The 25,277-nt window shown below is 37.0% G+C and overlaps 1 protein-coding gene and 1 pseudogene across 8 annotated transcripts in view; both read left to right on the top strand.

The window, feature by feature from the left end:
• Positions 1 to 25,277, top strand: part of CCDC91 (coiled-coil domain containing 91) — a 516,404-nt gene that overhangs the window by 231,026 nt on the left and 260,101 nt on the right. The gene's annotated exons all lie outside the window — the stretch shown is intronic.
• LOC119541590 lies at positions 21,446 to 23,697 on the top strand (annotated as a pseudogene).

Raw genomic sequence — 25,277 nt, 5'->3', positions numbered from 1 at the left:
TCAGAGGTGGGAATGTTTAATCTTTCCACATGTTACCCCAGTCCCTCAAGGGGGCTTTGAAAATACATTTTTATTCTTTACCTAAATTACTCTAGGATGTATTGGGGCTTTGCACTAACCTAAACGAACCAACCAGATTTCACTCCCTAGTCAAAATTCCATGTAATTAGGGTGTTTAAATGAACTGCCCATACAAGTTAAATTATATAGTGTGTCAAAAAATATGGATTTTGCAGCAAATAAACATCTCTTCCTTTGGTCTCATACAGAAGTTGAAGTTTTAAAATACCATCAATATCATCCTTTACCCTTTAGTCTGATTTACTTTAGTCCTAATGAAGTCTTTGTCATTCATATCTCTCCCTGAAGTCTGATCTCTTCTTTTCAGACTTTTTAACATTTGTTTTGTGGGGTAATGCTGACATTCATAGCTGCTGGACTCTGGCTTCACACAGATACCCATTGTTCTTGGGACTGTCCAGGTTATATACCAGGAACTCAGCATCTTGGAATTTAGATATACCTGTTATAACTGAGAAGTAGATGTAATTGCTGTAAGATCTTACAGTGTAGGAACTGTTAGAATAATCCGTCTCCTGATAACCTGTGCTTTCAGATTCAATTCTCAGAGTTTGTACATTATATTTAGTTCTTATTAAGCATTATAATGTTTTTCTTTTCATTTCTGGTTTATTTCACTCAGAATACTGTTTTCAGTGTCCATTCACCTCAGAACTTCATTCCTTCTTGTAGCAGTTCAATATTCTTTTGCATGTATACACCGTAGTTTGCCATTCTGTTCATCAGTTGATGTACTCTTAGACCACTTCCATTCACAGCAAATTGTGAATACTGCCACCATAAACCCCACTGTTGAAAGGTCCATTTGTGTCCTTCTTTTCAGTTCTTCCAAGTATATGCTCAATAACAGGGTTGCAGCACCATATGGCAACTCCATTCTTAGCTTCCTGTGGAACCAGCAATCTGGCCTCCAGATGGGCTGCACCATTCTACTTCCTCACCAGTGGTTATTAGGTACATCCCTTTCTGCACATTTTCTCCAGCACTTGTAACCCTCTGTTTATTTTTTAGATGGTTTAATCACACACCATACATTCCATTCTGAGGAAACCATAAATGGTTCCCTGTATAATCAACTAGTTATTCATTTACCAGTACTATCCAATTGAGAACATTTCCATTTCTTCCACAAAGAGGAAGAGGAAAAAAAATAAGAATGAAAAAAAAAAAATGAAAAAGAAATGACAACTGAAATGCAAAAAAAACTGATAAAACAAAACTAAAACAAAATAAAATTAAAAAGTCAGACAACACTACCATTGCCAAGAATCCCTTACCCCTCCTTAAATCCCCCATTATGGACACTTAGCTTTGGTATAGTGCCTTTGTTAAAATTAATATAAGCATATTACAATGTTACTTTTAACTGTATAGCCTAGTTTGTGTTGATTGTATTTTCTTCCAATATCATCCCATTTTTAATACCTTGCGAAGTTGATATTAATTTGTTCTCATGTGAAAACAATCTTATATTTGTGTATTTGATCACAATCATTGACCATTCTTGGTTTCACTAAATTGTGCTGTCCCAGTCTTTATCTTCTGTCTTTCCTTCTGCTGTACTACATGCGTCTTTCAACCTTACCCACAGTCATCTTTGTTCAGTGTACTTACAATATTGTGCTACCATCATCTAGTCTTGTGCTATCCATTTTTGGATCTATGCAAACAATCCTGTTGAATATTCTGTACTCCTTCAGCATCAAATGCCCATTCTTTACCCTCTTTCTATTTCTTGGTATCTTCATTTTGCACTTTTCTCCAAACCTCTTTCTCCTGTCTTTTCCTAACTGTCTGTAGCACTCCCTTTAGTATTTCTTACAGAGGAGGTCTCCTGTTCACAAACATTCTCAGTTTCTGTTTATCTGTAAATATTTTAAACTTTCCCTCATTTTTGAAGGACTGTTTTGTGGGATATAGGATTGATTCTTGGTTGGCAGTTTTTTTCTTTCAGTATCTTGAATATATCATACCACTGCCTTTTCCCCTCCATGGTTTCTACTGAGAAATCTGCCGTTAGTCTTATTGAGTTTCTGTTGTATGTGATAGATTCATTTTTTCTTGCTGCTTGCAGAATTCTCTCTGAGTTGTAAGTGTCTTAGAGTAGGTCTATTTGGATCAATTCTATTTGGGGTACACTGCACTTCTTGGACTTGTAATTTTATGTCTTTCATGAGCATTTGGAAATTTTCATTGATTATTTCCTTTTTTATCCTTTCTGCCCCTTTTCCCTTCTCCTTCTGTAACACCTGTAACATGTATCTTTGTGCATTTCATGTTGTCATTCAGTTTCCAGAACCCCTGCTCATATTTTTCCATTCTTTTCCCTATCTGTTCTTTTGTATGTGGGATTTCAGATACCCTGTCCTCAAGTTCAGTAATCCTTTCTTCTGCCTCTTGAACTCTGCTGTTGTATGTCTCCATTGTGTTTTTCATCTCTTGTGTTGTGACTTTCGTTCCCATAAGTTCTGCCATTTGCTTCTTCAAGCTTACGAATTCTTCCTTACATTACCCAGTATCTTCTTGATATCCTTCATCTCCTTTGTCACATTTTCTTTCAACTCATTGATTTGATTGAGAAGATTTGTTTGAGCATCTTTAATTAGTTATTTCAAATCTTGTATCTCAGTTGAGGTGTTAGTCTGTTCCTTTGTACCATATCTTCATGTTTCCTTGTGTGGATCATAGCTTTTTGTTTTCTAGGCATCTGGTTTCCTTGATTACTGCAATCAGATTTTCCAAGACCAGACAGGCCCAGGTCTCAGGAGGATGGTTTTATCAGTATAAAGTTTCCATGAGGATGAGCCCCAGAAGATTATCAGACTTCCCTGTGAGGTCTCTAGACTCTGCTTTTCCTTTCCTGCCCAGCAGATGATGCTTGTCAGCCCACAGCTCTCCACTAGTGTTAAGATGTATAGTGTCTAATCCTCAGCAGACCCTGTTCCTTCCAGGGGCTGAGGGTGAATCAGAAGCCATGCTTTAGCTGTTTCTGTAGTTTTCCTTTTTCTCTAGGCTCCGGTGTGTGGATTCTCTGAGGGAGAACAGCCACTTAAGCTGGGCCCCACACCTATCTTTTCTTAAGGAAGACATGCCCTTTAGGGAATTATCTTCTTCACTTGGCTAATTCCTTTCTGTGTCTAATTATCTTAACTCCACTCTTGCCTGGGTCAGCTGTGACAATTGTAAATGCCTGAAGCCTTCTCTAATGTTTTACTGAGAATCAAAGGAAAAAAAAAAAAAAGAATGAAATTCCTTTTTCAATGGCAGTCTGCAGCCCTCCAGTTTTGTCGGTCAACCGGAGTTGTTACCTGGTTCTCTGTGCCCCTTTTCTTAGGACACAGCCCTTTTCCCATATTCTGAGCTCAGCTGACTCCAGAAGCCTCTGTTTTTATTTGTTTGTTTGTTTTTCCATCAGCCCCGCCTCTCTTTGCCAGGAGAGACCTCAGGGTTCCTTTCTTGCTTACTCAGGCTTTATCTGTGCTCTTCGCCTATATTCAGTAGTCCAAATTTGTTAATCAGAACTTCAGGTTGGTGCTTGTTTGAGCTATCTTCCATTGCTCCAAGCAGAGATCACTTCTTTTTCTCACAGGGAAGTGGTCCAAATCAGCCTACTGTGCTGTTGTGGTAGTGGCTCAAGCTCTGTGGTTTGGGGAGCTTTCCTTTCAGTTCAGTGCTATAAGCTCAACCATTCCACTGACACCAGACTGGTGTAGGATGTTTGTTTGGTCACGTATGTCCCCCACATCATTGTTCCAGACTGTATTTAGTTATTTCTGGCTATTTACTAGTTGTCCTAGGGGACTAAGTAAATTCCACACATCCCCATATGCTGCCATCTTGCCCCTCCTTTCTCCCTCACTTTTTTTTTTTTTTAATTCAGTTTTATTGAAATATATTCACATACCATACAGTCATCCATGGTATACAATCAGCTGTTCACAGTATGATCATATAGTTATGCATTCATCACCACAATCTATTTCTGAACATTTTCCTTACATCAGAAAGAATCAGAATAAGAATAAAAAATAAAAGTAAAAAAAGAACACCGAAACCATCCCCCCATCTCACCCTATTTGTCCTTTAGTTGTTGTCCCCACTTTTCTATCCATCCATCCACACACTAGACAAAGGGAGTGTGATCCACAAGGCCTTCACAATCACACTGTCACCCCTTGTAATCTACATTACTATACAATCATCTTCAGGAGTCCAGACTACTGGGTCGGAGTTTGGTAGTTTCAGATATTTACTTCTAGCTATTCCAATACATTAAAACCTAAGAGGTGTTATCTATATAGTGCATAAGAATGTCCACCAGAGTGACCTCTCGACTCCACTTGAAATCTCTCAGCCACTGAAAGTATTTCATCTCATTTTGCATCCCTCTTTTGGTCAAGAAGTTATTCTCAATCCCATGATGTCGGGTCCAGATTCATCCCTGTCTCCCTCACTTTTGAAGGCAGCTTTGCTGGAATTCTTGGCTGGCAATTTTTCTCTTTTAGAATATTGAATATATCATACCACTGTCTTCTTGCCTCCAACATGCCCGTTGAGTAGTCAGCACTTAGTCTTATGTGGTTTTTCTTGTTTGTGGTGGATTGCTTTTCTCTTGCTGATTTTAGGACTCTCTCCTCTTCAGCTTTTGTCATTCTGCTATTCTTTAATTCAGTCTTGTGGGGGCAGATTTATTAATCTTTCTGATTAGGGTGTGACCTTTTGATTGTTTCCATGAAGATGTGACTCAATCAACTGTGGGCTAGACTTTGATTAAATTATCTCCATGGAGATATGGACCCCACCCTTCCAGGGTGGGTCTTAATTGAATCATTGGAGTCCTATAAGAGAGGGATATTTTGGAGAGCAGCTTGGAGAGACGTTTTGGAGAAGGCCTTTGAAAGCTGGTTTTTGGAGATGCGGCGGACGGATGTTTGGAGATGCTATGCTCAGAGATACTAGCCCAGAATTTGCTCCAGAGAAACTAAGAGGACTCTCAGATGGTTAGCCCCAGATGGTTAGATGCACAGGAGCTGAAGAGGCTAAATGAGACAAACCCAGAGACATTTTGGAGAAAGCCATTTTGAAACGCAACCCAGGAACAGCAGATGCCAGACACGTGCCTTCCCAGCTGAAAGAGGTATTCTGAACTCCATCGGCCATTCCTTAGTGAAGGTATCTTCTTGTTGATGCCTTAGTTTGGTCACTTTTATGGCCTCGGAACTGTAGATTTGAAACTTAATAAATCCCCTTTATAAAAGCCAATCCATTTCTGGTATTTTGCATAAAGGTGGCATTAGCAAAGCAGAACAACTGCCTTCTCTCTGTGGTTTCTGATGAGAAATCAGCAGTTAGTCTTATTGAGACTCCCTTGTATGTGATGGATTGCTTTTCTTTGCTGCTTTTGGAATTCTCTTTGTCATTTGACAGTCTGATCAGTATGTGTCTCTGAGTAGTTTTATTAGGATATATTGTGTTTGGACTATGTTGTGCTTCTTGGCATGTGTATTTTTGTCTTTCATGAAAGTTGGGAAATTTCTGACCATTATTTCCTCAAATATTCTTTCTGCCCCTTTTCCATCTCCTCGTCTTCTGAGACAATCATGATGTGTACTGTTTGTGCATGTTTTGCTGTTGCTCACATCCCTGAGACAGTGTTCAATTTTTTCTATTCTCTGTGTTATTTTCTGACTGTATGGTTTTTAGATTATTGTGTCTCTGTTTCACTAGTTCTTTCTTCTGCCTGTTCAAATCTGCTGTTGTGTGTATCTAGTGTATTTTTAATCTGTACTTTTGTTCCTTTCACCCATATTATTTCTCTTGTTTGTATATTGATCTTGTATCTTATAACATTGCTAAGCTCACTTATTTTAGTAACTTGTTTTCAGATTTCATAGGATTTTCTAAACAATTTCTAAACAATATTTAAACAGATTCCTTCTGCATCCCTTCTAGTTTGGATTCTTTTTTTCCCCCCATAGTTTGTTGCATTGGCTAGATCCTCCTGTACAGTGTTGAATAGAAAACATCAGAGTGACATCTTTTCCTTTTTCCTGAAAATAGAGGTAAAGCAGTTTTTTACTTTAATATATTTTGATAGCTATATTTCTTTTGTCAAAGCCCTCTATTTTGTGGACTATTTTTTTCTATATATAGTTCTGAATTTTGAAATTAAAGGCTAAGAAGTTCTCCAGGACACTGTGAGGGAGGCAGTATTGTTCACAAGGGCATGGTGGTCCAAAAGAACAAACTATTTGTGGGAACTACTGAGAGTTCACTTTTGTTCATATTTAAAATTCCAGATTGAAACAACAGGTTGTATGGGCTAGCATATATCAGATAATGTGTTTTCATACATGCTGTTTCAAAACATTTATCATTTTATCCTTTTCGGAGCCACTGAAACATATTTAAGTAGGGCAAAGAATGACATGGTAAAATATGCATGTTGCAAGGTCATTATGGTTAGAAATTAGATTTCTGGGTAGACTTGGTAAGGGCAATTCTGCAGCAATCAAGAAGTGAGTAAATGAGAGCTTCAACTAGTACAATGGTTATGGTAGAATTGAGAGGAAAAGGATGAGAGAGGTATTTAGAATGCTAAAATTTGTATTTTGGGGGATAGATTAAAAATATTGGAGAAAAGGAATGACTTCTGATTATTGAATGGTCTTGTTAGGTGTTAGTATCATTTATCTATAGAAAGCAGGGGTTACAGGATTCTCAGGGAATGTACGGAATTCAGTTTGGGGCAAGTTACCTTTGAGGGGTCTTTGGAGCATTCTTTTGAAGGTATGAGTGTAGCATCTCTTTCTGTGGTTCTAGAGTTCAGGTTTTGTATTCATTAGCTGCCAGGAGGACCTTGTTACATGGGCTTTGTTATGTGATTATTAGTAGTTTTACATGGGCTTTGTTATGGGATTATTACTAGTTAACAGAGTTCCTCAGGAACTCTAAGAAGTTTTTCAAAGAACATACAGTAGGGATTGAGAATTTATGGACTTGTTATTAGTAGGTGAACTAAAAGGCAGAATATAAATAAAAATCAGATTAAGAGAGTTTAAAAAGTAAGATTTGATAACAATGCCAAATGTCAGTGTGGTAGAATATATGATGAAAATTGGAACTATTTAGATCTACAACTAGGAATTGGTTTATTGGTGACTTTAGAGAGAATAGTTTTGGTGTAATGGTTGAGGTAGAAGGATCAAAGTGTGTTGAGGTGTAACAGGAGGTAAGTAAGTGGGGAAGGGGAATGAAGACATTTCTTTCTAAAAGGCTTCTCTATGAAAGGAAGTGGTCAGATAGTGGTTGCTAAAAGGCTTATGCCAATTCATGAGAAAAATTTTTTTTTTCCTTTCCGACTATGAGTTTTAATCATGTTCGTATATTCAGCGATAGGAGCCTACAAAGCAAGGATGGAAGTAAAATAATGTGGAGTTTTAAGTGGGTAATTCTAGCTTTGACTCCTGTGACTATCTATCTGATATTTATTTCTAATTTTTAATTTTCCCTTGTAGGGGATTTTTCTGTGTTATTAGAAGTTATTAGAAGCCTGTCTATCTGATATATATTTCTAATTTATAATTCTGTCTCTAGGAGAATTTTGCATATTCCTTTTTTATTAGAAAGTTCCTTTATGTTATTAGGGCTGTCTTTTAAAGGATAGGGAAACCAGCCATCCCTGGGAAGTCAGTGAATAATAATACCTGGAGAAAATCTTATGGCTGTTGAGAAACTTGTTTTTTTGTTGCTTTGTTTTGTTTTTTTCTTTCATGTAATCAGACTTTGGAGAGCAATTCTAAAATGGATGGGAAAAGTCATAAAAAGTAGAAGAATTTTAGAGGGGTTTTACATCCTTATCAATTGAGATAATATTTGTCGTTTTATTGTACACATAAAACCTCCCTCTTTTTCCTCCTCTTCTTCTTTCTCTTCTTTTTATTTTTCTCACCTTGTTTCCTTGCTAGGGGAAGCTTTGCTTGAGTTAGTTTTGAGCATCTGCCTCTCTTACCTTAGATGATTGTAACCAAGCTGAAGGTAAATAATAATTTCTTTTAAATCTGGGGCACAGTGGAATTTCTGCCTCTCCTATTAGAGCAAAAAATAAGGTGACACTGAAGTAGCAGTAAGATCAGGGCCAATCCAGTCAACAAACTACCCAGGAACTCAGCCAGGGTTTTGCAAAAAGGAATATCACATTCTCAGGCTGTGCAGGATTTGGCCTTTATTCTTTAAAGACTGTAGTTGGCAGAGGAAATGTGTTAATGGAGAAATGATAACAACAATAGTAGCACTGTTGTAAACGTACCATTTTTCCCTTACATGAATTTCACTTGTGAGCAGCTTTTTATCATTTTGTAGTGAATTAGGTGGGATCTGTTTATTCAGATTCGTCATTTGCTAACTACTAATGCCTTTCCTTAAAGTTTTGGCTTTGACCTGGATGTGATATTGTCATGTCTGGGTTTTGTATGTTAGCATATAGAAAAAGTGAATTACTTCTGTGCCCTTATGAGCAGATTGTTGGGGTCTTGGCATACCTTTATCACTGTTTCTGTTAGGAAACTTCCGGTAAAGAGTTTGCTCAGTTATCTAGCTTTGGATTGTGAGGATTTAACAAAGCTGATGGTTTTGGATATACATGCTAATGAAATTCCTGAGGTGTGTTAAGGCAGCCCTTAATGGTCAAGGGCCATAGATGAAAATTAATTTTTGGAGAGTTTTAAGAGAGATCTTAAGCTAATGGGACAGGGTTATTAAGGGTATCTATTTCAGTACTGGCGACGGTTTACTGTGGCAAAAATGCTTTATTTCCATTTAGGATATTACTTTATACCTTTCAGCTGATTCTTACATGTTGTTATTATTATTTTTTTTTCTCCCACTTTATATTTGGCTAAAATATTTGAATTTGCCAGTGGGACTGAGAAAGATTTACGGAGGTCTGTCATGGGTTGTCATTTATTACTGATTATGTACAGAGACTAAGAAATGAGATACAGTGGTGTGAAGATGGGATATTTATTCACTGGGAAAGACCTGTTGCATGATACTGTGTCATGTCAGTGAACCATAGTTTCTTTGCAAGGATTATCGCTTCTTTAAGAAACTATCCATGGTTGTTGCAGCTGTCAGATGTAAGCAATGGAGAGTGTTTTTGTTGTTCTTTTTGTTTTTGTATTGTGGACTATCTAATCTTATTTGTGCTACTCTGTACTCTGATATTTACAATTAGACCACTTTGATGTGTTAGATTCTTCAGCTTTTTTGGTAGGGGGTATTTTATACCATTTCTTCATTAGTACCTTTCAGTACCTTTCTTATCCCACTATCTTCATTTTTATTTTTTGCACTGCAAATTTCCTTTTGGAATATCTGGAGGTGTTTATGCCGGCCTTCGCCAATATAGTTGATTAGTTGTTGTGAAAGGGATATAATCTTCTGGCTTCAAAAAAAGTTGTGGTGAAGCCTGTATTGGAAAACCTTTCTCAGTCAGAAGATATTAGCTAATTATACTCTGGTAGGCTAATTATAGACAGGCTGTTGGCCAAAGAATTTGGAAAGTGGGAAGCAGCTGCTTTCTAATACGTGGAATATAGTGGTTGCTTGGTCTTTGAAGTTTCTTTCTTTCTTTTCTCTTTTTTGAAACACTGGACTAATTCATTCCACATTTGTCAGTCATATATTGGCTTTTAACCATCTGTATTGTGACAGAGAATCCTATTGCTCTTCATGTATTATTCTCTTATAGTTGATTATTCTGGGTTCTCCTTGGCTTGGAAACAGCCAACAATAATAGAATGTGAATTAAGAAATATTTATCAGTTTGTGGCAGAAGTTTGAGGTTTTTTTTATTTTCATTCATGTATCTGAATTGAATGTTGTCACCATTATATCAGTGATTATTACTTAAAATTTTTATGCTGATTTCTCATTTTTCTGAGAAGCACCTCTATTTGTTGAAATATTTTTTGAATACCAACCATGTCCAGGCATATGGAGGATGTGAGACCTGGGTATAATTAATCGTTTTGACAAGCAGTTAGGATAGGACTAATTATGGGCAGTAGTTATGGATCACTTTTAAGAAGAAAAGAAGGTGCTATTAATAATTGCACTAGGACTATAGGTATAAATATGGATTATCCTGGGCAAAGCAAAATGCAAAGTCATCTTATTTATGGATTATGTCATCTTTTCCTTAATATTCTTTTGAATGTTACATTTTTTAAAGTCACTAGAATATGTCTCATAATTGACTTTTGAGTTGATTTTCCCGGGTACACATGTACTTTTATCAATATATAGAGTCCTGGCCTTCTTTTATTTCCTGAAAGTTTTGTTATGTTCTATTTTTGGTATGTGTTCTGTTTCAGTGCTTTGGTTTTCTTCTTCCGGAACTCCATTTATATATGTAGTGGATTGTTTTACTATCCCTTTCTCTCAAATCTTTTCTTTATTTGATATTTTTCATTTTTCTCTTTTCCATCCTTGGTTTTCATAATTTTTGTTTTATAGTATTATAGTCATTTTTTAATTATTTCAAGCTTAATCATTTCTAAAGTTTTTATTTTACTTTATTTCGCTCTGTCATTTATCTCTTCATAATTTGCCTGTTGTCTTTTCTCATTTCTGAGGTATACTTCTGAGATACGCTATTCTTTAAGTGCTTTGTCTATGTTTGAACCACATTCTTTTTCTCTTACCTATGTTACAATTTACCTTTAGAAAGTAGTTCCGAGTCCTCCAGCTGTTGTTTATAAACTTCTAGAGCCACATGCTGGTAGGGCTGAATCACTGACAGCCTCAAGACCTGCACATTTATCACACCTGTGCTAGAGTAAGTAGACAGGAGCGAAAAGAGGAGTTAAGGTCCTGAGGGTCTAGGAACCTAGGCATTACATTTCCAAAGGGAACACTTCCCAAGTAGAGTGGAGGACTTGGAAGATAGATCTGAGGACAGTGGCTGAAACTGGCATAGGGTTCTGAGCCTTCATTACTCTTGGAAATACCCAAGGAGAGTACCCTACTTAAAGTACAAAGATGTTTAATGAAGAGAAATATATGGGAGTAGCACAAGATACTTAAGAAAAGGGAAAATTCAGATACTGGTGTGTGTGTGGTAGGGGAGGCGTTCAAAGGAAGCAGATATATCAGAAAGTACTAGAGAAGTGACTACTTAGTCTTGCACAGCAGCTGTACCATTTTCATTCCTATGTCTGATAGTTCCAATTTCTGCATATCCTTGCCAATACTTGTTATTTTCTGCTTTTTTAAAATTATAGCCATCCTAATGGATGTGAAGGTGGTATCTTGTGGTTTTGATTTGAATTTCTGTAATGACTAAGGATATTTAACATCTTTTCACATGCTGGTGACCATTTATGTATATTCTTGAGAGAAATGCCTATTCAAGTCCCTTGAACATTTTTTTTTTTTTTAGCTTTCCATCTTTGTGTTATGTAAACATTTTTATTTTTTATTTATTTTGTTTTGTTTTGTTTTATTGTGAACTTTAACACACACACACATATATATAAAACAGTGATAACTTTCAAAGTACGATTTCACAAGTTGTTAGAGAGCAAATTTCAAAGAACGTCATGGGCCTCAGTTCCACAACTTCATCCATTTCCATTATTGTAAAATATAACATACATACATAAAGATGTCACCTCTCTATGTACAGTTCATCAAGCAGTTATATAGGCAGTTTCAAAAATTGTTATGGATTACAGTTCCACAATTCAGTTCTGTCCTTATTATGCAATACAAGGTATATATAGAACGGTGAAGACCTTCAAGGCACAATTCAATGAGCAGCCACAGAGCAAATCCCAAAGGATGTTATAGGCTACAATTTCCACCATGTCATATACGTCCTTCCAGCCATTCCAAAACCCCAGCATCCAAAAATATATATATAATTATATAAAGTGTCAGCATTCATAGACCTTTGTTAAATCTTATCTTGTTTGTTGCTGCCTCTTCCTCTCAATCTCTTTCTCCATCTTCAGGGGTGTCTAGGCAGTGAGTACGCTAGCTTGTTCATATTAAAGGGGGTGTCAATAGTAAGGGGAAGGGGGCTGCATCTGATTGTTGCTCTTAAAGAGGCTCTTGCCTCTGGGTTTTAGGACTTGTCTGGCACAGAAACACTCTGGTGGATTTAAGTTTCTGAAAGATAAAACTTAGTGAATCTTTTATAGAATCTTAGTTAGGGACCTAGGTATTTGGGAACGACTTTGGGAGATATAGATACACTATTTTTTTTTTAAATTAAATTCAGTTCTATTGAGATACATTTCACGTACCATACAGTCATCCATGGTGTGCAATCAGCTCTTCATAGCACCATCATATAGTTATACGTTCATTACCCCAATCTATTTTTGAGCATTTTCCTTACACAAGAAAGAATAAGAATAAAAAATAAAAGTAAAAGAACACTTAAATCACCCCCTCCCCCATTCCACCCTATTTTTCATTTAGTTTTTTTCCCCATTTTTCTACTCATCCATCCAAACACTGGATAAAGGGAGTGGGATCCACAAGGTTTTCACAATCACAGTCACCCTCTGTAATCTACATTGTTATACAATTGTCTTCAAGAGTCAAGGGTACTGGGTTGGAATTTGATAGTTTTAAATTATTACTTCTAGCTATTCCAATACATTAAAACCTAAAAAGGGTTATCTGTATAGTGCATAAGAATGTCCACCCGAGTGACCTCTCAACTCCATTTGAAATCTCTTAGCCAGTAAAACTTTATTTCATTCATTTTGCATCCCTCTTTTGGTCAAGAAGATGTTCTCAATCCCATGATGCTGGGTCAAGATTCATCTCCGGGAGTCAGGAGTCATATCCTGCGTTGCCAGGGAGATTTACACCTCTGGGAGGTCCCATGTATTGGGGAGAGCAGCGAGTTCACCTGCCGAGTTGGCTTAGCTAGAGAGAGAGGGCCACATCTGAGGAACAAAGAGGTACTCAGGGGGAGACTCTTAGGCACAATTAAAATCAAGTTTAATCTCTCCTTTGCAGTAAGGAGCTTCATAAGGGCAAGCCCCAAGATAGAGGGCTTGGCATACCAAGCCATCAGCCCTCAATGTTTGTGAGAACATCAGCAACAATCCAGGTGAGGAGGTCCAACACTTCTGCATTTTCCCCCAGCTCCTCAGGGGGGCCCTACATATATATTTTTATTCTCTGCCCAAATTACTTTGTGATGTGGCTTGAACATTTTTTAATTGAATTGTTTATCTTTTTGTTGTTGAGTTTAGAGCTCAGTATATGTTCTGAACACTAGACATTTATCAGATATATTATTTGCAAATATTTTCTCCCCTTCATCAGGTTACCTTTTCACTTTCTTGATGATATTCTTAGATGCACACACATTTTTAGTTTTAAGTCCAATTTACTGTTTTTCTTTTTGCTTGTGCTTAATTTATGACGCTGTATTTTAGAAACTATTGCCTAATCCAAGTTCACAAAGATTTACTATTATGTCTTATTTTAAGAGTTTTATACGTTTGCTTCTTACTTTTGGTATTTTGATCCCTTTTGAGTTAAATTTTGAATATGATGTGAAGTGGAGTTCAAACTTTGCATGTGGATATCTAGTTGTCCCAGGACCATTCTTTCCATTTTTAATTGTTTTCTCACCCCTGTCTAAAATCCGTTGTTTGGAGATTTGTAGGTTTATTTCTGCATTCTCAGTTATATGCATTGAACTGTATGGCTGTTCTTATATCATTACCACATTGCTTTGATGACAGTAGCTTTGTACCAAGTTAAGTCAGGGAGTTTGAGTCTTCCAATTTTGCTCTCTTATTTCAAGATTCATTTTGGTTGTTTGATATCCTTTTGTTATTCCATATGAATTTTAGGATTGGCTTGTTCATTTCTGAAAATAAGACAGTTAGAATTTTGATAAGAATTGCATTGAATTTGTTGATCAATTGAGGAAGTATTACCATCTTAAAGACAGTGAGTCTTCCAATCCAGAAACACAGGATGTCTTTCGATTTCTTATGGCTTGAACTTCAGTGATGTTTGGTAGTTTTTAGTGTATATTCCTTAAACTTCCTTGGTTATGTTTTTCCTAAATATTTTATTATTTTTGACGCTATGGTAAATGTAATTTTCTTAATTTCATTTTTGGATTGCTCATTGCAAGCATGTAGAAATATCACTGAGCTTTTTTTTTTTAATTCATTTTATTGAGATATAGTCACATACCATGCAGTCATACAAAACAAAGCGTACATTCGATTGTTCACAGTGCCATAGTTGTGCATTCATCACCAAAATCAATCCCTGACACCTTCATTAACACACACACAAAAATAACAAGAATAATAATTAAAGTGAAAAAAGAGCAATTAAAGTAAAAAAGAACACTGGGTACCTTTGTTTGTTTATTGTTTGTTTGTTTCCTTCCCCCATTTTTCTACTCATCCATCCATAAGCTAGACAAAGGGGAGTGATGTCCTTATGGCTTTCCCAATCACATTGTCACCCCTCGTAAGCTACATTTTTATACAATTGTCTTCAAGATTCATGGGTTCTTGGTTGTAGCTTGATAGTTTCAGGTATTTACTACTAGCTATTCCAATTCACTAGAACCTAAAAAGGGTTGCCTATATTGTGCATAAGAGTGCCTGCCAGAGTGACCTCTCGGCTCCTTTTGGAATCTCTCTGCCACTGTAGCTTATTTCATTTCCTTTCACATGCCCCCTTTTGGTCAAGAAGATGTTCTCCATCTCACAATGCCGGGTCTACATTTCTCCCCGGGAGTCATATTCCACGTTGCCAGGGAGATTCACTCCCCTGGGTGTCTGATCCCACGAAGTGGGGAGGGCAGTGATTTCACCTGCCAAGTTGGCTTAGCTAGAGAGAGAGGGCCACATCTGAGCAACAAAGAGGCATTTGGGAGGAGGCTCTTAGGCACAATTATAGGGAGGCCTAGCCTCTCCTTTGCAGCAACAGTCTTCCCAAGGGCAAGTCCTGTGGTAGAGGGCTCAATCCATCAAAACACCAGTCCCGTATGTCTGTGAGCACATCAGCAACCATCGAGGTGGGGAAGCTCAATACCCCTGCATTCTCCATCAGCTCCTCAAGAGGGCGCTGCATATTTTTTCATTGCTTTTTTTTATTTAACTCTTTTTTTTTTTAAACCAACCATATATATTAAAAAAAACAACATACAATAAAAAAACATTTCAAACAAACCATAGCAAGGTAGTAAGAAAAAGACAACTAACCTAAGATAACTATTTTACTTCCAACATGTTCCTAATGTACCCCAAGAAAGTAACCTAATATAGCAACAATTTCTGTGAACTTGTTCCTACTATACCCATCAGAAATTAACAGACCATAGTCTTTCCTGGGTATTCCCAGAACATTAAATTTACCCACAATAGCTTATCTGTTCTTACTGGATTATCTTTCCCCCTTTCTTAATTGCTCTCTGTCACTAGTTCCCCTACATTCTACATATAAACCATTTGTTTTACATTTTTCAGTGTTCACATTAGTGGTAGCATATAGTGTTTCTCTTTTTGTGCCTGGCTTATTCGCTCAGCATTATATCTTCAAGGTTCATCTGTGTTGTCATATGTTTCACGACATCATTCCTTCTTACTGCTGCGTAGTATTTCATTTGTGTATATACCACATTGTATTTATACATTCATCTATTGAAGGACATTTGGGTTGTTCCCATCTCTTGGCAATTAAGAATAATGCTGCTGTGAACATTGTTGTGCAGATATCTGTTCATGTCACTGCTTTCCGATCTTCCAAGTATATACCAAGAAGTGCAATTGCTGGATTGAGGGATAACTCTGTATCTAGTTTTCTAAGGAACTGCCAGAATGACTTCCAGAGTGGCTGAACCATTATACAGTCCCACCAAGAATGAATAAGAGTTCCAATATCTTCACATCCCCTTCAGCATTTGTAGTTTCCTGTTTGTTTAATAGCAGCTATTCTAACTGTTGTGAGATGGTATCTCATTGTGGTCTTAATTTGCATCTCTCTAATAGCTAGTGAAGCTGAACATTTTTTCAAGTGTTTCTTGGCCATTTGTATCTCCTCTTCAGAGAACTGTCTTTTCATATCTTTTGCCCATGTTATAATTGGGCTGTCTGTACTCTTGTCATTGAGTTGTAGGATTTCTTTATGTATGCAAGATATCAGTCTTTTGTCAGAAACATGGTTTCCAAAAATTTTTTCCTGTTGAGTTGACCGCCTCTTTACCTTTTTGAAAAATTCCTTTAAGGTACAGAAACTTCTAAGCTTGAGGAGTTCCCATTTATCTATTTTTTCTTTTGTTGCTTGTGCTTTGGGTGTAAAGCCTAGGAAGTGGCCGCCTAATACAAGGTCTTGAAGATGTTTCCCTACATTATCTTCTAGGAGTTTTATGGTACTGTCTTTTATATTGAGATCTTTGACCCACTTTGAGTTAATTTTTGTGTAGGTGTGAGGTAGGGGTCCTCTTTCATTCTTTTGGATATGGATATCCAACTCTCCCAGCCCCGTTTGTTGAAAAGACTGTTATGTCCCAGTTCAGTGTCTTTGGGGACCTTATCAAAGATCAGTTGACCATAGATCTGGGGATCTATCTCTGAATTCTCAATTCGATTTCATTGATCCATACGTCTATCTTTTTGCCAGTACCATGCTGCTTTGACAACTGTGGCTTTTTAATAAGCTTCAAAGTCAGGGAGTGTAAGTCCTCCCACTTCGTTTTTCTTTTTTAGAGTGTCTTTAGCAATTCGAGGCATCTTCCCTTTCCAAATAAATTTGATAACTAGCTTTTCCAAGTCTGCAAAGTAGGTTGTTGGAATTTTGATTGGGATTGCATTGAATCTGTAGATGAGTTTGGGTAGAATTGACATCTTAATGACTTTTAGCCTTCCTATCCATGAACATGGAATATTTTTCCATCTTTTAAGGTCCCCTTCTATTTCTTTTAGTAGAGCTATGTAGTTTTCTTTGGATAGGTCTTTTACATCTTTGGTTAAGTTTATTCCTAGGTACTTGATGTTTTTAGCTGCTATTGAAAATGGTATCTTTTTCTTGAGTGTCTCTTCAGTTTGTTCATTTCTAGCATATAGAAACATTACTGACTTATGTGCATTAGTCTTGTATCCCGCTACTTTGCTAAATTTGTTTATTAGCTCTAGTAGCTGTATCGTCAATTTCTCAGGGTTTTCCAGATATAAGATGATATCATCTGCAAACAATGACAGTTTTACTTCTTCCTTTCTAGTTTGGATGCCTTTTATTTCTTTGTCTTGCCGGATTGCCCTGGCTAGCACTTTCAGCACACTGTTGAATAACAGTGGTGAGAGCAGGCATCCTTGTCTTGTTCCTGATCTTAGAGGGAAGGCTTTCAGTCCTTCACCATTGAGTACTATGCTGGCTGTGGGTTTTTCATATAAGCTCTTTACCATATTGAGGAAGTTTCCTTCAATTCCTACCTTTTGAAGTGTTTTTATCAAAAAGGGATGTTGGATTTTGTGGAATGCTTTTTCAGCATCTATTGAGATGATCATTTGATTTTTCTCTTTTGATTTGTTAATGTGTTGTAATACATTGGTTGATTTTCTTATGTTGAATCATCCTTGCATGCCTCGAATGAACCCCACTTGGTCATGGTGTGTGATTTTTTTAATGTGTCTTTGGATTTGATTTGCAAGTATTTTGTTGAGAATTTTTGCATCTATATTCATTAGGAGATAGGCCTGTAGTTTTTCTTTTTTGTAGCATCTTTGCCTGGTTTTGATATTAGATTGATGTTAGCTTCATAAAATGAGTTAGGTAATGTTCCATTGTTTTCAATGTTTTGAAAGAATTTAAGTAAGATTGGTGTCATTTCTTTTTGGAAAGTTTGGTGGAATTCCCTTGTGAAGCCATCTGGTCCTGGGCATTTATTTGTGGGAAGCTTTTTGATAACTGACTGGATCTCTTTGCTTGTGATTGGTTGGTTGAGGTCTTCTGTTTCTTCTCTAGTCAGTCTAGGTTGTTCATATGTTTCCAGGAAATTGTCCATTTCCTCTACATTATCCAGTTTGTTGGCATACAGTTTTTCATAGTATCCTCTTATAATTTTTTTAATTTCTTTGGGATCCGCAGTAATGTCACTTTTCTCATTCATTATTTTGTTTATATGTGTCTTCTCTCTTTTTGATTTTGTGAGTCTAGCTAGGGGCTTGTCAATCTTGTTGATCTTCTGAAAGAACTGACTTTTGGTGTTTTTATCCCCTCTATTGTTTTTTTTGTTCTCTATGTCATTCATTTCTGCTTTAATCCTTGTTATTTCTTTTCTTGTACTTGGTTTAGGATTGGTTTGCTGTTCATTTTCTAGCTTCTTCAGTTCATCCATTAGTTCTTTGATTTTGGCTCTTTCTTCCTTTTTGATACATACATTTAGTGCTATAAATTTCCCCCTCAATACCGCTTTTGCTGCACTCCATAGGTTTTGGTATGTTGTGTTCTCATTTTCATTTGTCTCTATATATTTAGCAATTTGTCTTGCTATTTCTTCTTTAACCCACTGATTGTTTAGGAGTGTGTTGTTTAACCTCCAGGTATTTGTGAATTTTCTAAGTCTCTGGTAGTTATTGACTTCTAATTGTATTCCATTGTGGTCAAAGAATGTGCTTTGAATAATTGCAATTTTTTTAAATATATTGAGGCTTGTTTTATGTCCCAGCATGTGATCTTCTCTGGAGAAAGTTCCGTGAGCACTAGAGAAGAATGTGTATCCTGGTGATTTGGGATGTAATGTTCTATATGTCTGTTAAATCCAATTCATTTATCAGATTGTTTAGGTTTTCGATTTCCTTATTGGTCTTCTGTCTGGTTGATCTATCTATAGGACAGAGTGATGTGTTGAAGTCTCCCACAATTATTGTGGAAACATCAATTGCTTCCTTTAGTTTTGCTAGTGTTTGTCTCATGTATTTTGTGGCACCTTGATTGGGTGCATAAACATTTATGATTGTTATTTCTTCTTGTTGAATTACCCCTTTTATTAGTATGTAGTGGCCTTCTTTGTCTCTCATAACATCCTTGCATTTAAAGTCTAGTTTATCTGAGATTAATATTGCTACTCCTGCTTTCTTTTGGCTGTAGCTTGCATGAAATATTTTTTTCCGTCCTTTCACTTCCAATTTCTTTGTGTCTCTGTGTCTAAGATGAGTCTCTTGTATACACCATATTGATGGTTCATTTTTTTTGATCCATTCTGCGAATCTATATCTTTTAATTGGGGAGTTTAATCTATTTACATTCAGTGTTATTACTCTGAAGGCATTTCTTGAGTCAGCCATCTTATCCTTTGGTTTATTGTTTGTCATATATATATTTTCCCTCTCTCTATTAATGTCCTTTAATGTACCCATACTGAGTTTCTTTACTACTGAACCTTTCTCCATATCTCTCTCTCCTTTCTTTGTTTCTCTGTTGGTAGAGCCCCCTTTAGTATCTGAAGCAGGGCAGGTCTTTTATTAGCAAAATCTCTCAGCATTTGTTTGTCTGTGAAAAATTTAAGCTCTCCTTCAGATTTGAAGGAGAGCTTAGCTGGATAGAGAATTCTTGTTTGGCAATTTTTCTGTCAGAATTTTAAATATGTCATACCGCTGCCTTCTTGCCTCCATGATGGCTGCTGAGTAGTCACTACTTAGTCTTACGCTGTTTCCTTTGTATGTGGTGAATTGCTTTTCTCTTGCTGTTTTCAGAACTTGCTCCTTTTCTTCCATATTTGACAGTGTGATCAGAATATGTCTTGGCATGGGTTTATTTTGATTTATTCTATTTGGAGTTCTCTGGGCATTTATGATTTGTGTATTTATGGTGTTTAGAATATTTGAAAAGTTTTTCCCAACAATTTCTTTGAATACTCTTCCTAGACCTTTACCCCCTCTTCCCCTTCTGGGACACCAATGAGTCTTATATTTTTATTTTATCTATCATATCCCTGAGGTCTATTTTGATTTTTTCAAATTTTTTCTCATTCTTTCTTTTGTACCACTTATATTTTAATGTTGATCTTGTATCCTGAAATTTCGTTCAACTTGTTCATTAGCACTTAAAGTGTTTTTTTATTATTTCTTTTTTTTTTAATTTTTAGTGTTTTCTTTATATAAGATAATATTTCTGTAAATAGTTACATTGTTTTACTTCTTCCTTTCTAATCTGGCATTTGAAAGAATCCAGCCCCTTTCATGATAAAAATACTCAGAAAACTAGGACTAGAAAGGAACTTCCTCAACATTATAAAGGGTATTTTTGATAGTCATATACCTAACATCATCATTTATGGTGAAAGAACAAAAGTTTCACCCCTAAGATCTGATATAAGACAAGGGTGCATCCTTTCACCACTGCTATACAACATTTTACTGGAAGTTATAGCTAGAGCTGTCAGGCAAGAAAAAGAAATAAAAGGCATCTAAATTGGAAAGGACAAAGTAGAAATATCTCTATTCACAAATGACATTATGCTTTACATAGAAAATCTCAAAGAATCCGCAAGAAAGCTACTAGAACTAAGAATCAAATTCAGCAAAGTTATAGGCATAAGATTAACATGCAAGAATTAGTTTTGTTTCTATCCACCAGAAATGAACAATCCAAAAAGGAAATCAGGAAAATGATTCCATTTATAACAGTATCTAAAATAATATCTAGAAATAAATTTAACCAAGGATATTAAAGACTTGTACTCTGCAAAATACAAAACATTGTTGAAAGAAATTAAAGAAGACTTAAAAATAAATGGAAACACATCCTGTGTTTATGGGTTGGAAGATTTAATACCCAGAGCAATCTACAGATTCAATGCAACACATAATAAAATTCCAGTAGCCTTTTTTGCAAAAGTAGAAAAGCTAATCCTCAAATTTATGTAGTGGCACCAGGGGCCCATAATAGCCAAAATAATTTTTAAAGTGAAAAACAAAGTTGGAAGACTCATTCTTCCTGATTTAAAACTTACTATGAAGCTACAGTAATCTGAACAGTCTGGCACTGGCATAAGGATAGGTGTATCGATAAATGGCATAGAATTGGGAGTTCCAATGTAAACCACATATTTATGGCCAATTGATTGTTGACAAGACTTCCAAGTTCCCTCATTGGAGAAAGAAATAAATATTCAGCAAATAGTGCAGGGACAATTGGGTATTTACATGTAAAAGAATGAAGTTGGATCCCAACTTCATATCACATGAAAAAATTAACTGAGAATAGATTAAAGCTTCAATTAAAACTTAAAATCATAAAACTCTTAAGTGAAAATATGGGGGAGAATCTTCATGGCAAATCAAAACCACAGTGAGTTTTTTGGGCCATGGCAGGAGCTGGAGTCACCACAAATCTAGAGTGCAGACACCTGGTGGTTACTGGTCTCAGCTTGGAGTGGAAAGTGTTTGCTTTCCAAACCTGAAAGGAAAGGACCAAGGCTGGGAAGGACAAAGCCCAAAGGAAATCTAAAACTCAGCACCAGGGCTCTGCTCCCCACCCTGAGAGTGATCCACCAGAGCAGGAGGAGGAGATCCTGGGATCCAATAATGATAAGCAGAAGGTTCCCAGTGATTGTAAAGGAGGTATCATCTTGTGAAGACCCTTTCATTGGGAGATATCATGTGATCTGAAAGCTGGGCTGGAGACACAAGATGATAACCTCCTTTTGTAACTCATTTTACAGTTTTATCAGTAATTTTACTTTTAATTTTTATGGGAAAAAAAAGAGAAGGTATCATCTTGTGAAGACCTATTCACAGTGGGAGATACGTTATCTGAAAGTTGGGCTGGGGACACTTTTCAACACTGTGGCTGTTATGGGATATTGAGGGGATAAAGTTTGTGGCAGTGAAAATACTGAACATTATACTGAGACAGATCAAAATAAAATCTGGTTGCAGACGGTCAACTTTTTGTTTTTATAATGAGGGTATTGGACCAGGAGAGCTCTAAGGCAGCACCTTTCGGAAGTGCCAGTCTGTGGCAAGATAAGAAGCTTGTACCAGAAAGTTCATGATTTGAACCCTAATCATCCAAATAGAGAGAGGAGTGATTGTTCAACTACTAGATGACTTTACAATAACAGGGATTAATGCAACCCATATCTGTATGGTGTTTGAAGTTTTGGACTATCTGCTCAAGTGGATCATTAAGTCAAATTATCAGTGGCTTCTACTGCCCTGTGTAAAAAAAAATTATTCATCAACTGTTACAGGGTCTGGACTATTTACACACCAAGTGCTGTATCATCCACTCAGATATTAACCAGAAAATATCTTCTTGTTGTTGAACAAACAGTACATTTGGAGGCTGGCTTCGGAGGCAACAGAATGGTACCAATATGGAGCTCCTCCTCCCCCTTTGGGATCTGCAGTCAGTCATGCTCCCTAGCCTAAACCAGCTGACACAATGTCAAAGAATAATAAGTCGAAGAAGCAGCAGAAATGCCACGGAGAATTACTAATGAAGCTAATGCAGGAAATTGAAGAAATGGAGAAGGAGTCAAGCCCTGGGCAAAAAAGTCCAAACAGACAAGAAGACTTTCTCATTCAGAGAGTCCTTGAATGAGAACCGTTGTAATAAAATGAGTCAAGAAAAACTTCAAGAGTCAAGTACCACAAATAATTGAAGAATCACACACTGTGGAACTTGATGTAGAGTAGTATGGCAGAAATTAATTGCAGTGGAGTAACTGAATTTGTTAATTATACTGAGAATAGTAATAAAGAGACATTAAGGCTAAAAGAGGATCTATATAATGCTAATAATGACTGTTGGTGTCCAAAATTTGAAGCAGGAACCTACTTTTGTAAGCTCACAAAATGGAGACAGCAGTACATCTCAAGAAACAGACTCTTGTATACCTACAACCTGTGAAGTATCAGATTCTGTGGTGTGCCAGTCTTCAGATAAAGACTTAGTCATTTGGTGATCAGGACATCAACCAACTTCAAGAAAACATTTAGGCAGAGATACCCTGTGAGAATGACAAGAACAGAAACATAATAGGACATTGGGCAACAAAGGAAAATCCGCTGCTGGAAATTTTCTTGTTAATCCCCTTGAGCCAAAAAATGCAGAAAAGCTCAAAGTAAAGATTTCTTAGAAAATCCTGTTGGCATTTCACTGAAGATATTCAGACAAGGCAGCATCATTCCCTGAAGTTCTGATGGGATCTGGCTATAATACTCCTGCTGATATTTGGAGCACAGCATGCATGACCTTTGACCTGGCTAAAGGTCACCAGTTGTTTGAAACTCATTCCAGGCGAAGAGTACACTTGAGATGAAGATAACATTGCTTTGACATAGAATTTCTGGGGAAGTTGCCTCACAAACTCATTGTAGCAGGAAAATATTCCAAGGAATTTTTCACCAGGAAAGGTAACCTGAAACACATCACAAATCTGAAACCCTGGGACCTTTTTAAGGTTCTAGTGGAGAAGTATGAGTGGTTTCATGAAGAGGCAGCTGGCTTCATGGATTTCTTGCATGTTGCATGTTCTCCATGTTGGAGCTGATACTCAAAAAGAGAGTCACCAATACTGAGTGACTCTGGCATCCCTGGCTCAACTCCTAAGCCCCTGCCTAACACCACTGCTACCAATGGGATGGGCACTCGAGTATTGTAACAAACAATTGTCATGAATGAAAGGAAATTTTCATAAGAGAGAGAACCTATAACTTCATTTTGGAAATGTTTCCCCATTCTTTATTCACAGACGAGCTAATAACAGTTCTGGTACAGTAATGATATGCTGAAGAATTTGGGAAATGTTAAGGTATAAATAAATAAATAAATATAAATTTAAAAACTTGCTAAAGTCCCTGAATAAAAGGATGTTCTACATTGGTAAGATATATTTCCTTTCTAGATAGAATTCTGAGCCAGATTATACTTTTGTCTTTTTGTTTTAATGGACAAGAGAGATTTGCTTGGAAATGTTTGATACTGCCCAACCCCCCACCCCCCACCCCTGCTAATTTAATTTGCTGGTGACAGAGTTTTGTGTATCAGCTTTGTAGCAGTTATTGTTTTCATAGACCATTTTTTCTTTGAACTATGATAAAAAGCAAAAGAGAAAGCAGTTTTCAGTATATTGAGTGGTATTTACACAGGACTCAACTTCTAAGTGGCACTGAATTTTGTTCCATGCTATAACTTGAGCTACAGTAGTGCTATATTTATATTCTCACGGAAAGTTGCCTAGGTTTACACTTGTTTATTCATTTTCCACAATTGAGACCCCTTTAGTCCTTGTTTACTGATTGTAGTAGATGGCCATAAAAAGTCCCATGAAGGAACAAATGGTTTCTTCAATAATATCCTTGCATTCTATAGGTGTGTATCAGTAAGCAATTAAGCATCATTAATTTTGGTAGGTGCCACGCCCTTGAATAACATTTACCTTAGAAAATTTCTAAGCTGTATATATGTTACATCCTGCTGCACGAGGAGCAGGACTCTTCGAAAGGAGAAATAGACTTAGCCAGGACTGCCCCACACTACCCCACACAGAGCTTGTTGAGATTCTGAAAAAGGAGACACTGAATGTCAGGGTTAGTGATCAGTCCTTAAGCATTTCTTAGGGGAACTTATGTACAAAGAGCTGCAGCTACCTCACAACAGGCAGTGAGATGGCAAGTTCACCAGAGTATGTCCACACCTGTGGCAGCTGTCCTACAGGTTATATATGGCTGAGGGACAAAGTTGGCTAAATACCAGATGCTTGTATACAAGATTTGGGAAAACATTAAGGAAGCACACACCAGGGGAGGTAGCCAGCCAATAATAAGATCTTAACAGTGCCAGCCTGTGCACAAGTCATGTGAGCATGAAAATGGACAGAAGACACCCGGAGCCCTAAGTTAAAAGCCTGTGGTTATGCCCTGAAATGAGATACAAACTCCTCTTCTTATCACCCCAGCTACCAAAATAATACCTTGGGGTCTGGGGTGGACAGCACCCAAGAAATGGATTGAGATCCTCTCACCCTAGAGCTAATCCCACATTCCTGGAAGAGAGAGGACCTGGAGAGACGCAGTGGCAATGGGCAGGCAAGGGTCCAATCTCAAAAGGCACAGCTGTGTCAAAGGTGACATCTCAAAGCAAGATGTGCTCAGAGTGGGCAGTGTTCAAGGTTTTAGTAGCCAAAATTC

This window comes from Choloepus didactylus, chromosome 8 (assembly GCF_015220235.1).
Source record: "Choloepus didactylus isolate mChoDid1 chromosome 8, mChoDid1.pri, whole genome shotgun sequence".
NCBI lineage: Eukaryota > Metazoa > Chordata > Mammalia > Pilosa > Megalonychidae > Choloepus > Choloepus didactylus.
Note: the sequence above shows the minus strand (reverse complement) of the source record. Positions and strands in the feature narration are given on the sequence as shown.